This window comes from Rhinolophus sinicus, chromosome 9, assembly GCF_057876585.1.
Source record: "Rhinolophus sinicus isolate RSI-liver-muscle chromosome 9, RSI-T2T, whole genome shotgun sequence".
In the NCBI taxonomy this organism is placed as follows: Eukaryota; Metazoa; Chordata; class Mammalia; order Chiroptera; family Rhinolophidae; genus Rhinolophus; species Rhinolophus sinicus.
In genome coordinates, this window is record NC_142509.1 from 28,662,154 (window position 1) to 28,679,727 (window position 17,574).

At 44.9% G+C, this 17,574-nt stretch overlaps 1 long non-coding RNA gene across 3 annotated transcripts in view; it reads left to right on the plus strand.

Annotated features, from left to right (window-relative positions):
• The window catches only part of LOC141569253 (uncharacterized), a 296,091-nt gene that overhangs the window by 247,699 nt on the left and 30,818 nt on the right, over window positions 1-17,574 (plus strand). Inside the window, exon 4 of one of the 3 annotated variants that reach the window (XR_012492760.2) lies at window positions 15,322-15,461. The exons of the other annotated variants lie outside the window; for them this stretch is intronic. This is a non-coding gene — a long non-coding RNA (uncharacterized LOC141569253). Of the gene's footprint in view, window positions 1-15,321; window positions 15,462-17,574 lie in introns of those variants that run through there. 3 annotated transcript variants of the gene reach the window in all.

The window sequence follows — 17,574 nt, forward strand, 5'->3', positions numbered from 1 at the left end:
GGGTGAGTATTCCGATTTTCCAACATGATCAGGCTTGTAAAGGTTGACAGCGGTAATATAGTAGAATGTCAGAGGGGGGGATGGAGAGGAAGATAGTCCAACAAGGAGCTTGAGGAGACTGTGTTCTCCAAACAACGGTTGTCAGCTGTCAGTCAGTGCAGATGTTGAGCCCTCATATTTCTCTCCATGAGAGTTGGGTGTCCACTGTCACTCAGATTGGACTCACTGATGAAGGCATGGGTGTAATTAGTATCAGTGAATACAAGGAATCTTAACATAGTTAATAATTATATACATTTCTGTTTATTGGAGAATAATACTGTTAGCCCCATTAAGCACCATTATCAATGTATGATCTGATAATTTCAACATAATGAAACTAATATATTTCAGAGGAATGAAAGGAAATAGTCCACATCTGCTGCAAATTGGATTATTCTGAGCTATGAAGTCCTTGAAGCAATGATAATAGTTGTTTTGATTTTTATCACACCTAATTGGTACGGTGCTTTACAGTTTACATACCATTTTCACATACCTTATTATCTTGCTTCATTCTTCCAGAAATTTGGAGAGGGAGTGGGGCAGAGAAAGCAGTGTATGCTAGTTGGGAATGTTTTGGTTACAAGCAACGGAAAATTCAACCTACACTAGCCTAAGGAAAAAATAAATTGGAGGGGATGGTAAGATTGTTGGCTCACATAATTAGATTGCCGTGGGATATTCTGATTCAGGAATGGTTTGATCCAGGAGTTCATGGCTTTGTTTCTGGATGATTCTGCCTGCTGTTTTGTTGGCTTCATCCTGAGGTTGACTCTTAGTGGCCTCTTATTCTCATATCCTCACATCACAGAGCCCAAAAGGGAGACAGATGAGCTCTTCTGGCATGTCTCATAGAGGGCAGAACACTTGTCTGTTTCAGCATCCTCTCCTTATGTCTTATTGGTATGAACTGGGTCAGGTGTCCATCCCTCAACCAATCACAATGGCTGATGGATAGATGCACTTATTGGTTTAAGCAAATCAGTGTCCACCCTAGAGCTGAGGTTGGGATGAATTCCACTGCGCTGAACAATAGAGCTGAAGATTATCCACTGGAAAATGTGAGTGAGTGCTCTTGGTGGGACAGGGGGAAGTGATCTGGAGAAATAACCCAAAGTGTCCATTACACAGTGGTTTGAAGAGGTTAAGTGGCACTTCCAAAGTCACACAGACTGACTTGTGGTAGCAAAACATAAATTCAGGGTTTTGTCTTAAATCTTGTACTGTAAATACCAGGCTTCTCTAGAAGTCTCAAGAATGTTCCCACTACCCTTCATAATTACCTACCAGCTCTGTTCTTAGAAAAACACTGGAAAACTCATGAAGATCGTTCTGAGCCAGGAACTTGCTGTTTATGTACTTTCAAAACATAGAGCCCAACCTCCAGATAATAAAGGAAGTGACCCTGTCCTTGATATTATCCATAGTGCATAGGAATTCCCTTGTGTTATCACAGGAAGTAGGTGGACAGAAGAAAGTTTCACGGCCCCACACCCTTCTAAGTCAAGGTGACTTAGAAGTCAATTGGCAAGTCAATTCCTTATGTCACAAATCAAATCACTGTGACGTTCACCTCCCTGAGCAGATCACACTGCTTTTTCTAGGATTCCCATTCGCTTTAAGAAGAACTGCCTACCACGACAGTTCCTGGAACTGGCCAACAAAAATACATGTAGCTCCCTTTGAGGCAGATAAAATTTGTGTCTCTATTTTACAAATGAAGACACCGTGACACAAGAGAGCTATAGTAGCTCCTCCAAAGTCACTCAACTAGTAAGTGTTGAAAGTGGGATTTGAGTCCCCGTATGTGCCATGCTCTTCCCCAAGCACCCAACACAAGGACACGTTTTGGTCTCATTTGGAAGCACATGGAAGATGGTAGGTCGCACAATCCTCTCCTGCCTGGATTTGACATCCGTGCTGCCTTCCCTGTCTCCCCTCGCTCATATCCAGGAAGAAAGACCTCGAGTGAAGGGCTTGTCCAACGATACAGCTTTAACAGGGCCACCCGCTCAGGACCTAGAAAGTACCAACAGGAAACATCTGCCCTGTAAACACTGGTGCTTCTGTTGATTGAAATGTACAAATGGGAAAGCTATGCCCGAGCCCAGGGAAATTCTGAGCTGGGGAGATTATGGTATTATCAGCCACATCCTGCAGAGCTGGAAATGGGAGAGCCTGGGTGGCGACAAGCTACCCAGGCCAACTGGGACCCTCTTGGTCATCATAACAACCAATCACTGATAAATGTTGTCCCATGAAGAAGCTTGGAGGTATCCCTGGGGTGTTTTGTCAAATGGATGATTGGATTTCTTCTAGGAGACAGCAAGGATGGCTTGGCTTACTGCACTTTGAATGGTGGTCTCTAGGTAAACTTAATGTAGGAAAGCCAAACCCTCTGGGCAGTTTCATCTGTGTGTGTGTGTGTGTGTGTGTGTGTGTGTGCACACATGCATGCATGAGCCTGTGTGTGCTCCGTGAATATGTATGGTTGTGTGTGTACTGAATCATATCACAGGAAGACTGCTTGTGTCATGTAAGAGTTTTTCACAAGACTCCCTCAAACCCCGACTTCTCCCCAGGGTATTTCAAATAGAATTTGACTAACAAAATCAATTTGGGTTGATTTATCTACAGACTTTCAGTAATACTGGGTGAACCTAGGCCTCCCTCTTTCCTTCCCTCCCTTTCTCCCTCTCTTCCTGTCTTCCTTCCTTCCTCCTTTCTTCCATCTTTCATATAACGAACTTTAGTTGAGCACCTGTTATGGGACAGATACTGTGCTAGGTGTTCAGTAGTCAGAGATGAATGAACAGAATCTGGAGAGAGGGATGGGTGGGCATCTATAGCAGTGGTTCTCAAAAAAGAGTGATTTCTCTCTTCCCAGAGGGGACGCTGGGAAATGCCTGGAGGCATTTTTGGTTGTCATAACTGGGTTGGGGGCGCTACTGACATCTAGTGGGTGGAGGTCATGGACGTTGCTCACCAATGCACAGGACAGCCCCACAATGAGGAATTATCTGGCCTAACGTGTCAATGAGGCTGAGGTCGAGAAATCAGATCTATCATATGATAGAAAGGGTTGGATCTATAATATCAGTCCCAAGTAAGTCCCTCTACCTCTTTGAGTTCGTTTTCTGTCCATCAGAAGGGACAAAAATAGTTCCCCCTTTGTAATGATTGAAGGGAGTTTGGGCATAAATCGTGCCATGTAGTACCTGGCACACAGCACGTCCCAAGAAACAATAGTCACTTGGCTTGTCTAAGCCCAGGCTTCTGTGATCTAAAAGCTACCTGTGGGTCCTCGTGAAAGTGAATTTTAAAGCTCTTGTTCATTCTAAAAGGAAGCCCAAAGGGATTGTCATGCTCTTTTCCCTTTCTAGAATGTACTGATTTGTATTAGGTTGGTACAAAAGTTATTGCGGTTTTTGCCATTATTTTTAACCTTTTAAACCGCAATTACTTTTGCACCAACCTAATACATGTAATGGTGTAATGCCCTCGCCCACCCCATAGATCATAAACTCCATGAGGACAGGGGCTGTGTCTTCTGTTGTTCTTTTCTACATTCCCACTACCGAGCCCAGTGTTGGGCCAGATGGTGTATGTTCACTAGCTGGAGCCAGACTGCCAGAATTGAAATCTAGTCTTCCCCACTCCCTGGCTGTGTGACCTTGGGGAAGTTATTTAACCTTTCTGTGCCTAGTGTTCCTCCTCTATAGAATGGGGGAATAGTATCTACCACAAAGAGATGCATTGAGGGTAAAATAAGCTACTATATCTGTCTAGGATCTGGCACCTGGTTAGTGTTTCCCAGGTATTAAGGGTCAACCATTACTATTGCCATCATTACTTTGTCATTGTTTTTCATGAATGTGGCTCTATCATGGATGCCAGCACACAGAGGAGGACCTGCCCCTGCCTTTGGGAGCATTTGTTTCTGGGAATCATTTGGAGAAAGATCTGAGTTCGCAGAGAAGCCGGCAGCTCATCTGCGCAGAAAAGTAGAAGCCACAGTGAATTCTTGCAGGAGGTTCGTGGAGGGCTCCCGAGTCACCAAACAGACTTCCTCTCTCACCTGGAAGAAATGAAAATTGATTGGAACCTTGTTCCCTCTGAAAAGGTCCGTCTGTTGCTGGAACCGGTGCATGTTGTCAGGGATGCTTTTGGTGTTTGGAATCACTTCCAGGGAGGAAGTGATTCACGATGATTCGCTTTTCCAGGGAGTGAGGCAGAGCCAGTGGAGACAGAATGGGGATCCCAGAGAACTGCAGGTCTAGACCGCTCCCCTGAGTAGCAGGAAGAGAGGAAAATCAAGGGGCTGATAGGAACTGAGAAACCAGGAGAGAAGACCCAGTGAGAACCGATCAGGGAAGAAGCGGGGGCTGGAAATAGGTGTAAGAGATGAGACGGGATCCTAGCGGCATGGAGAGAGGTGTAGAGATGAAAAGACGAAGCCACGACGCATTAGACGCTGATTGTCTGGCTAGGTCTTATTTTTGGGGAGACGGTAGCTATGGAGTGGTCCTCCATCCCCAGTGAGTTGACGGAGCACCTCAGACCACCTGCTCCCTGAAGCCCTGCCAGAGAGTTTCTCCAAATGCAGAAGAGTGAAACCTTCCATGATTGCTAAAGACTTTCTGTTTCACTTTTCCCACATCGCTGTCTCCAGATGATGGAGTCTAATATTACAGATCCTTCTCTAGGTGCTGAAAGGGATCATGTTTTCGCAAATAAAGAATTGAGATCTGTGGTGGGGGTGGGGAGAGGGGCAGGTGGGCATGTTTGGATGATAAAATAGAATATTGGAAATCCTGGAAACCTGGGGGAGGGTGTTTGGTCACGAGCTTTCTGTCCACTCACAGACTGAAGTAGTCTGGAAAAGTGGGGATCCTGGTCCATTATCTCAACAGACTGTAAACTCCCTGAAGTTGGGAACCAAGGTTTCAACAACTGCTTAACCCTGTAGGACCTTGAACATAGTAAGGAGTTTTAGACTAAGTCAGTCAGAGTCCTGTGAATACTAACAGCTAATGTTTTATTGAGCACTTGCTACATTCCGGGAACCATGTCAAGTACTGGATAATCACTTTCGCAATAAATCCTCAAAACAAAAGAAGAAAAACAAAGCCCCGATGGTAAGTGCTATTATTATTTTTCGTTATTATTACCATTTTATAGAAAATAAAATAGAGGCAATGAGAGAGGGGGATTTGAATCCAGGTAGGTGTAACTCCATTTTGTTATTCTGACTCTGTGCTGTTCTGGAGACGACTAGATTTGGGTCAGAGCTCCAGCCTTCTCTTACGGGCTGTATGACCTTGAGCAAGTCACTTAAACTTTCTGAGCCCAGTCCCCTCCTCTGTGGAAGAGGGATAATAAAACTTCTCATAGAGTAATTGTGAGATGGAAAAAGAAAATACAGGAAGGGCCTAGCATTCCGTCTGTCAATAGTGGCCACTCCAAAATACCAGCTCCTTCTGGATTCTTCATAACAATTTATTGAACGAACGACGATTTCCCTTCCTTCTCAGTATGCAGAGAGTTAACTTAAAAGCTCAGACTGTCAGCATTTCTCTCATCTTGGTACTAATTATGTACAGAAATCATTTTGCTTCTGCCACTTATAATGAAAACAATTGTAGAGAAATGGAATTTATCACGCTATGTGTTATGAGAGGTTGTTTTTTTTTAAAAAAGACTACCTCAATTTCCCCTACTTTTCTTCATTCCCCCCTCTCCTTGCCAGATAATCAAACACAAAAGTTATATTAACCTCCCCACCACTTCAATTAAAACGCTCATCCAAAATTTGAAAACAATTAAAAAACCCATTATCTCAGATTTAACGTTCTCTGATTCCGTGTCTATTTTCTGCCACAGCATTAACGGCAGGTAACATTATCACAGTAGGTGCCGTCTAGAAAGCAATGTCTCATTCTCTGCCAGTCGGTCCCACGGCTGCTCTCCCGGCACAGGCCTTATTAAAAACACACACGCCCTGGTGTACCTTTGTCACGTCCAAATGCATTGAAATAATTGATTGTTTTAATGAGCTCTCCATCTGTCTGATTTTTTCCCTGTCTTTCTCTACTCAGTAGTGGGTTTCAGAGAGAGGAAAGAACAGGTTCTACTCTTGGGAGGACATGAACTCAAAGATGGGAGGGTCTCTGGCTTAGATCTGCCTGCTTGCTGCCCAGGGGTTTTGTGTTCCCTGATGAAATTAGAAGTGGTTTTCCCAAAGAAGAGCATGCCAGGAAGTGTGTCATGTGCCACCAGTGGTGATTGAAAAGGGCACAAGACCCTCAGTGTAGCTCAAGAGAAAAAGGACTCTTCACTCATGCCTGTGACTTCAGTTTACGTCAACAAACACATATTGAGTGCCTGCTGTATACCACGACACCATGCCACACAGTGGAGATAGGAGGTCAGACAATTAAGTTCGCAAACGCATCCTAGAAAAAGTGCTACATACCTCATTGCTGAATATCACTACGGTCACTTTCAAAGGACTCCCCTTGGGAAGCTATGCACTGACACCAGCGCCTAGTCCACCCCTCAAAGCAATTTTGGAACTCTTTTTCTGGAATGGCCATCAGAGCTATCGTCATATTACCCTTGATGTCCTGAATGTCATCAAAATGTCTTCCTTTCAATATTTCCTTTATCTTTGGGTAAAGAAAGAAGTCACTGGGGACCAGATCAGGTGAGCAGGGAGGGTGTTCCAATACAGTTATTTGTTTACTGGCTAGAAACTCCCTCACAGACAGTGCTGTGTGAGCTGGTACATTGTCGTGATGCAAGAGCCATGAATTGTTGGTGAAAAGTTCAGGTCGTCTAACTTTTTCACATACCCTTTTCAGCACTTCCAAACAGGAAACTTGGTTAACTAAGTTTGTATAGTTGGTACAAATTCATAATGAGTAATCCCTCTGATATCAAAAAAGGTTAACAGCATCGTAGCAACAAGTTCGCAAACTTAATTGTCAGCCCGCCCTATGGTCTCCAGGATGTGGTAAAATCGATCAAAAACCTCCTTGGGCCAAACACATTCATACATTACAGGTGGGTATATAAATTTTTGCAACCTTCCTGGATGTAATTTAACAAGATCTATCAAAAGATTTAAGGGAGATATGTGCCCACTCACCCAGAAATCTGCCTTGTAATAATTTATTATAAAGGGATAATGATTTAGCTACAGCTGTGGGCTTTGCAACGTTATTTACAAAAGCAAAGCGGAAAAAAATTCCCTTGAAAAACCGAATTGTTCAATGACAAGGAATTATAGAAATTAATGACAGCATATCCTTAGGAGGGAATGCTATGAAATAATTTAAAAGCATATTAGAGAAGAATATTTATTGACTGGGGGAAAGACATAAAGAATGACAGGTTGTTGAGTGAATAGTATAATCACAGTTTTATGGAGAACGAATATATGTGGCTATGGGAGCCTGGAAAGAAAGACTAGAAGAAAATGTGATGCTCTGAGAAGATGAGAACGGGGGTTATTTTTATATTCCTCTCTGAGCTTTTGCTTTCTTGATTTCCCCCCCCCCCCCCGTGATAATGCATTACTTTTTCTGTTCAGGAAAGAAAACGTTATTTCCAAAAGGGGTATCTGTGAATTGTAGCCAGCAATGGGATGGAAACATTTGGGTAGTAAAGCAGGTCCCAGAGCAGCTGGGTTCTCTCCTGGCCTGGCCTCTTTCCTCCGCAGGTTCCCTTTGTGCCCTTTCCACTTACTGTGCCTTGTGCTTATGCACGGTTCTGCTTCCTTAGAACCTACCTCTTCCTGCTCCTGGCCCATCAGAACCTCCCCGGCCAGAAGTCAACCTCGTGACCTTGCTACTTCAATGCCAACATCTGTCTCTGGGTACAACTTAGTCCAAATTTCAGTCTCTGGGTCCACCTTAGTCCAAATTTCCAGGAAAGAGACTGAATGGTTGAAACCATCTCTTTTTCACCAGGTTAAGGTCTGTGTGGTCACAAGTCAGTCCATCACTGGCTGCCTTGAATCAGATGGGATCAGGTGGGTTAGATCTAATCAGGAGTGGTCCAATCGACCGTGGGCCAAGAAGAAGGTTGCCTGGGCCCATCTCTTAGCCAGGGGATGGAGGGAGTCTCTGTGGTTGGGCAGTCACAGGACAGACATCTTCCGCACACAGTCCAGTAAAATAATTTGAATAATTTGGGGCCCACATATTCACATGGGAACCAGATCCTATGTCTTTGTTCACTGGTTTGATCAAATGAATTAGGCCACTGTTGCTCCTTACTGATCTTTGGACTGACATCCTAGCTCACGTAATTTTGGGGAGTGGGGATTTGGGGTCTATGCAGCACAAATATCCAACTCATCTAGGTTTTATTCAAGCTATAGGTGCAGCCTGGATCTCAGGCCTGGATCATGTGGGGTGAGAGCAGAAAAGGAACAGATTACTAAAAAAAATCAGGGTCGTAGTCACAAAAGGGTTAATGGATACTGTGATGACCAGGGGCATGCACCTCTCAGATCTCTGGGTGCAGGAAGCATCATGGATTGAGGGTCTCAGCTGCTGTGCTCTGAAATCCATCACCATGTCTGTGCAGAGGTCACCTGCCCCCTTACACCCAGCCAGTGGCTGAGTGCAGAAGGAATACTAAGGCAGACTCATTCCCAGGAGACATGGGACTCCCCCGACAGGTGACTTTGGCTCACTGACTCCCTAGTGGCCTCGCTGAATGGCATAGCAATCTAAGATGCTCCCATCCACTTTCTTTCTTTCCTCTCTCTACCCTTCACGTGGGATCAGACTTGCATCGAGATGATGGCTCTCCCTGCCTCTCCTGGCTCCCGCCCCGTCTCTCACAGACATTGCCCCTAATAAACCTCTTGCATGTTTCACCCCATTTTAGCATCTTTTTCTTGGAAGACCCAAATTAACACAGATGCTAGGGAAGCAACTAACAAATCTCCGCCTTTAATCAAAAGCTGTAGAGTTTGCCAAGTAAATTCCGACCCCATTATCTTATTTGACTTGTGGCGTTGGTTAGAGAAACTGATAGGGACACAAAAGCCTTGAAGTTGATATAACAATATTGACTTATTGGTTGAGAATCCTGCCTTCTATTTGCCAAGGACGCAATGAGTTACAAAGCACTTGACGGTACATAACTGCATCCGATCTTCACAAAGATGCAGTGAGGCAGGTGGAGGGAGCTATTTCATGTCAGTGGCAAGGAGAGTGATAATCAGCGAGGTTAAAATACATTGTTTAAAGCCCCACAGATGCATGTCACTGCTGTGCCTAAAAAGTTTTCAGTGGCTTCCCGCTGCCTTCAAGATAAAGCCCAAGCTATTAATGTGACACAAGAGGGCCCTGCGACCTGCCACGAGACATATCGAGCTATGTTGAGTGTTCCAATAAGACCACACACTATTTGGCCTCCTGGCCTTTGCATATGCTGTTCCCGCTTCCTGTAAAACCCTTTCCATACCCTCTTCTGGTATCAACTACTCATCTATCTACTCTCTTCCTATAAGAAGCTATTATTTAAGAGTGGATCATGTGTTCCTTTGGGCTCCCGAGCCCCCGACACTTACCCATTTCATAGCACATTGCAAACTATATTGTAATTGATACTGTAATTGCCTGTCCTCACAATTCCACTAAGTTTATAGGTGATGAAACAGAATTAGGGAAGTGAGATGTCTTATCAGGGTTCTCCAGAGAAGCAACCAATAGGATATACTGAGGGTGCCAAAAAAATGTAGACAAGAGGACACTTTGGGCAACGTTGCTCAAGCAGTAGTGCGCCGTCATCAGAAGTGTCTGGACGCTGACGGTAACCACTTTGAGCACCTCTTGTCATTGCAGAAGTCAAACGTGACTTGTATTCATCTTTTGTGATCAGTATATATTGAGTATGACAATTTATTTTTTAATTTTATTTTATTAAATTTATTGGGGTGACAATTGTTAGTAAAATTACATAGATTTCAGGTGCACAACTCTGTATTACATCATCTATAAATCCTATTGTGTGTTCATCACCTTCGATAGATGAATGGATAAAGAAGTTGTGGTATATATACACAATGGAATACTATTTGGCAGTAAGAAAAGATGATATAGGAACATTTGTGACAACATGGATGGATCTTGAGAGAGTAATGCTGAGCGAAATAAGTCAGACAGAAAAAGCAGAGAACCATGTGATTTCACTGATATGTGGTATATAAACCAAAAACAACAAAAGAACAAGACAAACAAATGAGAGGGTAAGAGTATGACAATTTTAATACAGTTTTTTCCTTTCTTAAAATGTGTATACACTTTTCCGGCACCCTCTATATATAAAATAAGGAATTGGCTCACACAATTATGGAGGCCAAGACGTCCCATGATTTTCAGTTGGCAAATTGAAGACCCAGAAGAGACTATGTGTAGTTCCTGTCTGAGTCCAAAGGCCTGAGAACCAGAAGAACCAAAGTTGTAAGTTCCAGTTCAAAAGCCATGAGGCTCAAGATCCAAGAAGCACGGCTGTTTCAGTCCAAGTCTGATGGCAGGAAAAGACCAATATCCCAGCTCCAACAGTCAGGCAAAAGAAGTTCCCTCCCACTCAGCCTTTTATTCTATTCAGGGATTTAATTGATTGAATGAGGCCCACCCACGTTTGGGAGGGCAATCTGCTTAATTGAGACTACTGGTGCAAATGTTAATCTCATACAGAAATACCCTTACATAACCCCCTGGAACAATGTTTGGTGAAATGTCTGGGCACCCTGTGGCCCAGTCGTGTTGACACATAAAATTAACCATCCCGCGGAATAATGGCTCAAGGTTGTGTGACAGTGTCTGTGCCAGAGCTGGATGGCAAACTGTCTCTAAGGCTCTTTTTACACAGCCATGTTACTGCCTTATGGACAAGACAGCCATGGGGTGGTGACACCTGCTTGAAGCAGCTGGAGTGTCTGCATTGCTTGAGGACATGCCAGGCTCTCTGCTTGGCATTTTATTGATATCCCCGTGACCTTGCACTGTCATTGCCTCCAGATGCCTGGATATTTGTGGAGTGAATAAATCCCATTTGCCAGAGAGGATAACTTGCTTATTATGGGATTCAAATCCAGGACTGTACGACTCCATAGCCCGTACCCCTTCCCTTGTACCATCCTTCTTGAAAGGAGGACTTGTTCCAACACGTGATTTCTTACCCCCTAGAAATATGCCCTTCCGGAACATGTCTTTAGCCCTCCAGAGGGCTGCAGGCTGGGTGGGCAGTGCATGTGAGCAGGTCCAGGAACTTAGAATCTTAGCTCCCCCAGAAGCACACCTGGCAAGGAGGCACCCTCTCCTGGCCAGAGCAGATTCCCCAGCTCTCCAGGGGCCTGCTGAATAAGCAGGTGGGCAGACCCTGGGTGCAGGAGCCCAGCCATGCACTTTGCAGGTCAGCTGGCAACTAATCTAGCCTTGTCCTCCCCAGTTTCCCCAGATGCACAAGGGTTTGTGGGGTCTGCCTTGACAAGTGGTAGGTTTGTTGAGAGGATCTGTATTTTTTTCTTTTTCATTTCTCCCTTTAAATCTCAGCAGCAGCTGCTCCTCCGACCATGGAAGGTTCCGAGTGTCTCAGACAGACGTCAATATTGACAGAAGAGGCCCCACGGCCCAGCAGGTTATGCAGTTTCAGGAGCTGAGCAAGCTCATTAGGATGGCTTCTCGGCATCCTTTGGCAGCCCCAATTACTTGGCTCTGAGAAACATGAATATGGATCAGTGAGAGGAAAGGGCCTCATCTGGCTCAGGATTTTTTTTTTTTACGAAGAGGCAGCATAGAATAGAATTTTAAGGTCACTAGTTTTGCAATCTGAGAGACCTGGCTTCCAATCCCATCTCTGCCCTGTGTTACCCATGTAACCTTGGGAAAGGGCATTCACCACTCTGAACCTCAGTTTCCTTCTCTGTAAAATGGGCAGCACAGTAATAAATACTTCAGAGGTGTTCTGTTAGGATCACATGACCTCAGACATTTACCACAGGTCTGGTACACTGTAAGTATTCAATAAAGGCAGCAGTTCCTGGTGTCCCATCCAGAAATGGTCACATCCAGAGAAATGGGCTTCTTTCCTAAGAGTGGGGAAACCTTTCCCACGTGTCTCCCTGCAGAGTTCTTCTTACAACGCATTGGCCACAATTGGGTCACATACTCACTCCATAATGAGGAGGAATATCAGTCAATTGAAACTGGCTCAGAATGGATACAGAATTAGCTAACAAAGACATTAAAACAATTATTCTAACTGTACTCTATAAGTAGAAAATCTTAGGTAAAGATACAGAAGACATAGAAAAGACCCAAATTGAACTTCTGGAGATGAAAACGACATGTATGAGATGAAAAATACACTGAATGGGATTAATATCCGATTAGATACAGCAGAAGAAAAGATTAATGAACTTGAAGACTTAATAATAGGAACTATTGAAGGTCTAACACACAGATAAAAAAAATAATAAAAAAGAACAGAGCATCAGTCAGCTATGGGACATTAAACAGCATAAGGTATGTGTACTTGGAGTCCCTGAGGGAGAGGAGAGAAAGGTGGGATTGAAAAATATTTGAAGAAAGAATGGCTGAAAATGTACCATATTGGATGAAAAGCTTTGGCATCAAGTAGATCCTGGCTTGAACCCTGGCCATGCCACTTACCATCTGTGTGTACCTGGGCCCATTACTCACCTGCTCTGGGCTTGATTGGAGAATCCAGGATTCACCAAGTAGCCTGTGTGACAGGGTTCCTATGAGGCTCACAGGAGATAGTGTTTATAAAGCCCTTGGCACAGTGCCTGGCACATGGTGAGCCCCTGATTACGGGTCTGCTATTATTTTTGTTAGAGTCTTTTCCAGCTCTGGTCTTCTGTGGTTTGCAGAAATTGCAATGTTGACCCTTTGGCTTGTTTAATAGTAAGTGACATTTATAGGGTGCTTATGATATCCCAGCTTCTATGTTAATTGCTTTATCCATATAAACTTATTATATCCTTACACAAGCCTCTGAAGCATGTATCTTTTTTATACTTCGACCCATTTTATAGATGACAAAACCAAGGCATGTCTAAGGTCACAGCTGGTGAAGGCAATGCTGGAATTTGAACTACTGAACTCTGCTAACTCCTGAAAGGCTCTGATCATATCTTGCCTAGCCTCTTTGTTTTATAGTTCATGAAACTGAGGCCCAGGAAGGCTAAAGGTCTTGCCCAAGTTTGCTCAGCGAATCAGTAGTAGAACCAGAGCTGGAACATGGTGCCTAGCCCAGAGCTGTTTTCATTGCCTTATACCACCTCTCTGATAGCACTAAAATTGCCAGAGCTTTTTAGTCAATGTATTTGTCGACATGCGCAACCAATTTCTTGAGCTCAGACAGGCCTGAACCCTGGGCAAAGCCCACTTTCTTTTCTCCTCTCTTTATTTCCCAGTGCAGCAGCTCACTTAAGTCTTGTGCTCTACAAGCAGCTCCCAAGTGTTCTGATGGAATAATTCATGCAAACATCTTACTCTCAGAGCCATTTGCATTCAGAAGAGCTGCTGGGAGTGGACTATGCTTAACCCAAAGTAATGAATTCCTGCTGGCAGGATTTGAGGCATCTGTGCAGGAAATGTTTTGTGGTGGGGGTGGACTCTCACTGGCACCCCTAAATCACACTAATCATTTATTCTCTCTTGCTTTATTCATTCACCTTATGGTTAACTTCCAAGGACCAGGAACTTTGCTTGGTGAAGGCAATGCAAAATTAAAGATGGGTAGGGCATTGTCTCTGCCTTCGGGGAAGGCAGAGAGGGGGACAGATACTACGATGGTGATGCTAAGTGTTCTTGCACTGGCATGGAATGCATACCTCACTATCTGGGCTTATCAGAACAAGTTTCCTGGAGGAGGTGACATGAGCTGAGTTTTGAACAGCTGATGCAATGTCACCTCTCCCCATTAGGAGGTGAGCTTCATGAGAGCAGAGACTTTAAGTGTTTCATTTACTGTTGCATCCCTAGCAGTCAGAACAATGCCCGGCATTATAGGTGCTCGATAAATACTCGTTGAATGAATGCAAAGAAAGAGAAAGATCCAGGAAGGGATTCCAGGCAGAAGGAACAGCATGTGCAAAGCCATGAGAGTGAAAAGGGGCACAGCACATCTGGGAATGGCAGGAGGCTCGTTGTGGCTTTCGCACAGGATGCTTGGGGCTGGGGGGTGGATGAGCTGTGGCTGAGAATCAGAACATGCAGCTTCTCAAACCACAGGCTGAGTTTGGACTTGTGTATGGACTTGGCTCTGAAGGCAATGGGAAGTTCTAGAAGGGTTTTAGCAGGGTGGTGTCAGATCAGGTTTGTGCTGGAGAAAGCTCATCCTGTCTGTTGTGTGGAGAAGGAAATGGGTGCGGGAGAGATGCTGGAAACCCAGAGCATCTGTTCAACTAATCTGCGCAAGGACCCCTAGCGAGAAAGCCAGGCTTGACTGAGGGGGCACAGGATGAGGTAATATGGAGGCTTGAGGGAGATCTGGTCCCTGCTTCACCTTCCCCAGCCTCCTGCTGGAAGGCGTGTTGTCATGCAGAAAGCCCATTACCATCCCACCAGGAGAAGCCTCCCCTTTTTAAAATTCTCGCTGGCCGTGGTGTCTTGTATTAAAGCTGATATTAAGCCATAAAATGTAATATGTTATGACACCATAAAATGCAGTGTAATTGCTATAAAACCATAAAATGTAATGTAACAGGCGCAGTGTCCATTACACTGCTTCACAGTCTAAAACAGTTAGCTTCCACTCCGCTTTTAGACAAACAAACGATTCCCATTCATTGCTGCCTCTGGAGAAAGGTATAGGAAAACCAGCCCCGCTGAACATGAGTTGTAACACAAACACCAGGGGAGGATGCAGTGTGGCGTGGAAGACAGTCCCCAGGCTTTGTAGTTGGCCAGAACCTAGGTTCCAATTCTGTTCACTAATATGTAGATCAAGGAGGTCAAATATGACTATATGGTGCTGGAAGGAGAACTGACTCTGTGTGGTGAACACACAATGCAATATATAGATGATGTAGTATAGAAATGTACACTCGAAACCTACATAATTTTACTAACCAACGTCACCTCGATAAATTTCATACAAATTTAAAAAATATATGTAGATCAAGATCCTGAAAAGCCGAGCCAAAGATGGGGATTCAGACTCTCTTTGTCCTGAAATGACATGTGCCTCTGCCTTAATCTGCTTCTCTCTCTCTCCTTGTCCCGTAAGGTAACAGCTGGTGGGCACTTACACCCCCACATCCGTCCATGATTGGCCCCACATCATCCCCCGGGAAGGGACGCAGACTTCCGGGCATCTTTGAGCAGGGTGAGCAGGGGTGAGCTGGTAGCAGCCAGCATCTTCAGTGGTTGGGTGATGTGTGTACTGGTGTCATGCAGGGTGTCATGCAGGGTCTCTGGTCCCGCTCCCCACATAAGAACACAGGACATGGTGAGGCCAAAAAGGAACACCCACGGAGCCATAGATAGGGGAGTCATACCACTATAGTCTCTCTGGGGCTGGGTTGGAGACATAAGAAGCAGGATCCACACTATCCATGACCCGCCATCCACTTCTCTCTGCCAACCAACCCCACTTGCTAGCTGCAATCCACCGTGCTAACTGTAATCCGCTCTTGCTAGTTCAGCCACCATCTTCTTGCTAGCCCCCATTTGCTGCTAGCGTAGCCACAGCAGTTACATTAGGGACCAATGGCTCACTGGTTACAGCTGACGGCCAACTAGCCACAGCTGATGGCCATCCAATCACAGTTGATGGCCATTTACTACCCGAGTGAGCACCTTTCCACATGAGGCCGAGAGCCTGGAAACTGCACTTCTGGCTCTGTCCCCACAAGTGGTAAAGGGGATGTGTGTGGGAAGGGAGGTGGCACCACCAACAAATAACTTACAGTTTGTAGCTATGTCACTTTGGCTAAAAGACTTTCCGCTCTAGGCCTGAATTTCCTCCTTATAAAATGCAGATTGCATTACCTATATTGTAAGGTCCTTGTGAGATCATATGGAGTCTTGGATAGTTCCAGGCCTAGAAGAAACACTTTAATACACAGATATTCTCTCATAAATATGCCCACATACACACAGGGTCACATCCATGTACCCAATGTATTTTAAAATGATGTAGCACACATACTGTGGGAAGCAGCAGCCCACACGTGTTTACAGAAGTAAGTGTGCACGTAGAAATGAATATGCGTCTAAATACGTGTATAGAAACAATATCAGGTACATAACAAAGCTATGCTAACAAAAGGGGTGTCTTGATAATGTAACTCCAGGAGAGAAAGGGACAAGGATTTCTCTGGATTATTATGCTACGAGGGATTCAGTGTGGCCATACCAAAGGCTCAGTTATCTTGTACCCGCTCCACCCTGAAGCCAAGCTACAGTGAAGGCGTCTTCGTGGTGAGTCAGATGTTTGCAACCGATGGAGAGGCATGTGTTGGTGTGTGACAAGGGATGGACAGGGTACCAACCTCACCAGCGATGGGGAGCAGAGAGCAAGGGCTCCAAGGAGTGATGGGGAGTTCCATGAGTCTTGAATGAAGATCCCGTGCCCCTGGCGAGAGCGAGAGCGAGAGAGAGAGCGAGAGAGAGAGGAAGAAGGTTGGTGGGTGGGGAGAGAAAGGGAGGGACAGAGAAGCAGGGTAAGAGAAAGGGACACACAGAATAAGAGAGACAAAGAAAGAAGCAAAGAGAATGTCAGAGAGAGGGAAGAGAGATTGGAGAGAATTAAGGAATTTAAGAGGAGCATGTGTTTAGAACATAGAGCGGAAGAAAAACTGTGTGAGATGGGCTGGAGAAATGAGCAGGGACCAATAATATATAAACACACACACACACACTCTCACACACTATTTGTAAGCATATAACAACTCACCCAGTCAATACAAAATATGCATCCACATGTGTCTATACAGAGATGCGCAAAAAAACACATGTAAAACCTCACTAATTCCCCTCCATTCCCTCCCCCCCCCCCCCAGGAGGCAGCAGGGGTTAATTCTGGTCAGATCCTGAGCTGGGCCTTGGAGACCTTCTCCACAATCCCATGTGCCATGTTACCTCCATTCACTTTGCCAGGGGTGATGTGGTGTGGACACTTGGCCGACCACGGCCATCTCATGGGGAGAAGATGGCCCTGTCTGATATGATAGCAAAGCCTGACTGTCACCAACTCGGGGCCTTGTTTCTGATGCATTTTACAACTCATTTCACAGTATCATTAATGAACGTAACAGCCCATAAAAGCAGGGAGGAAATGAGACAGCAAAATGACTGCATTGTGAATTTTGGTGAGACACCCAAAGTATCAGTGAGTGGCAAGGACACAGAGCTGGTGACTAGGGGAGCATATTTGGGAGCTGGCATTTGAAAGCAGGAAAGAACAGAATGGACAGCCCAGGGTCTTTTGCATAACTCAGCTGTCTGTATGTCTGTGCGTGCCTGAGTGTGTGTACGT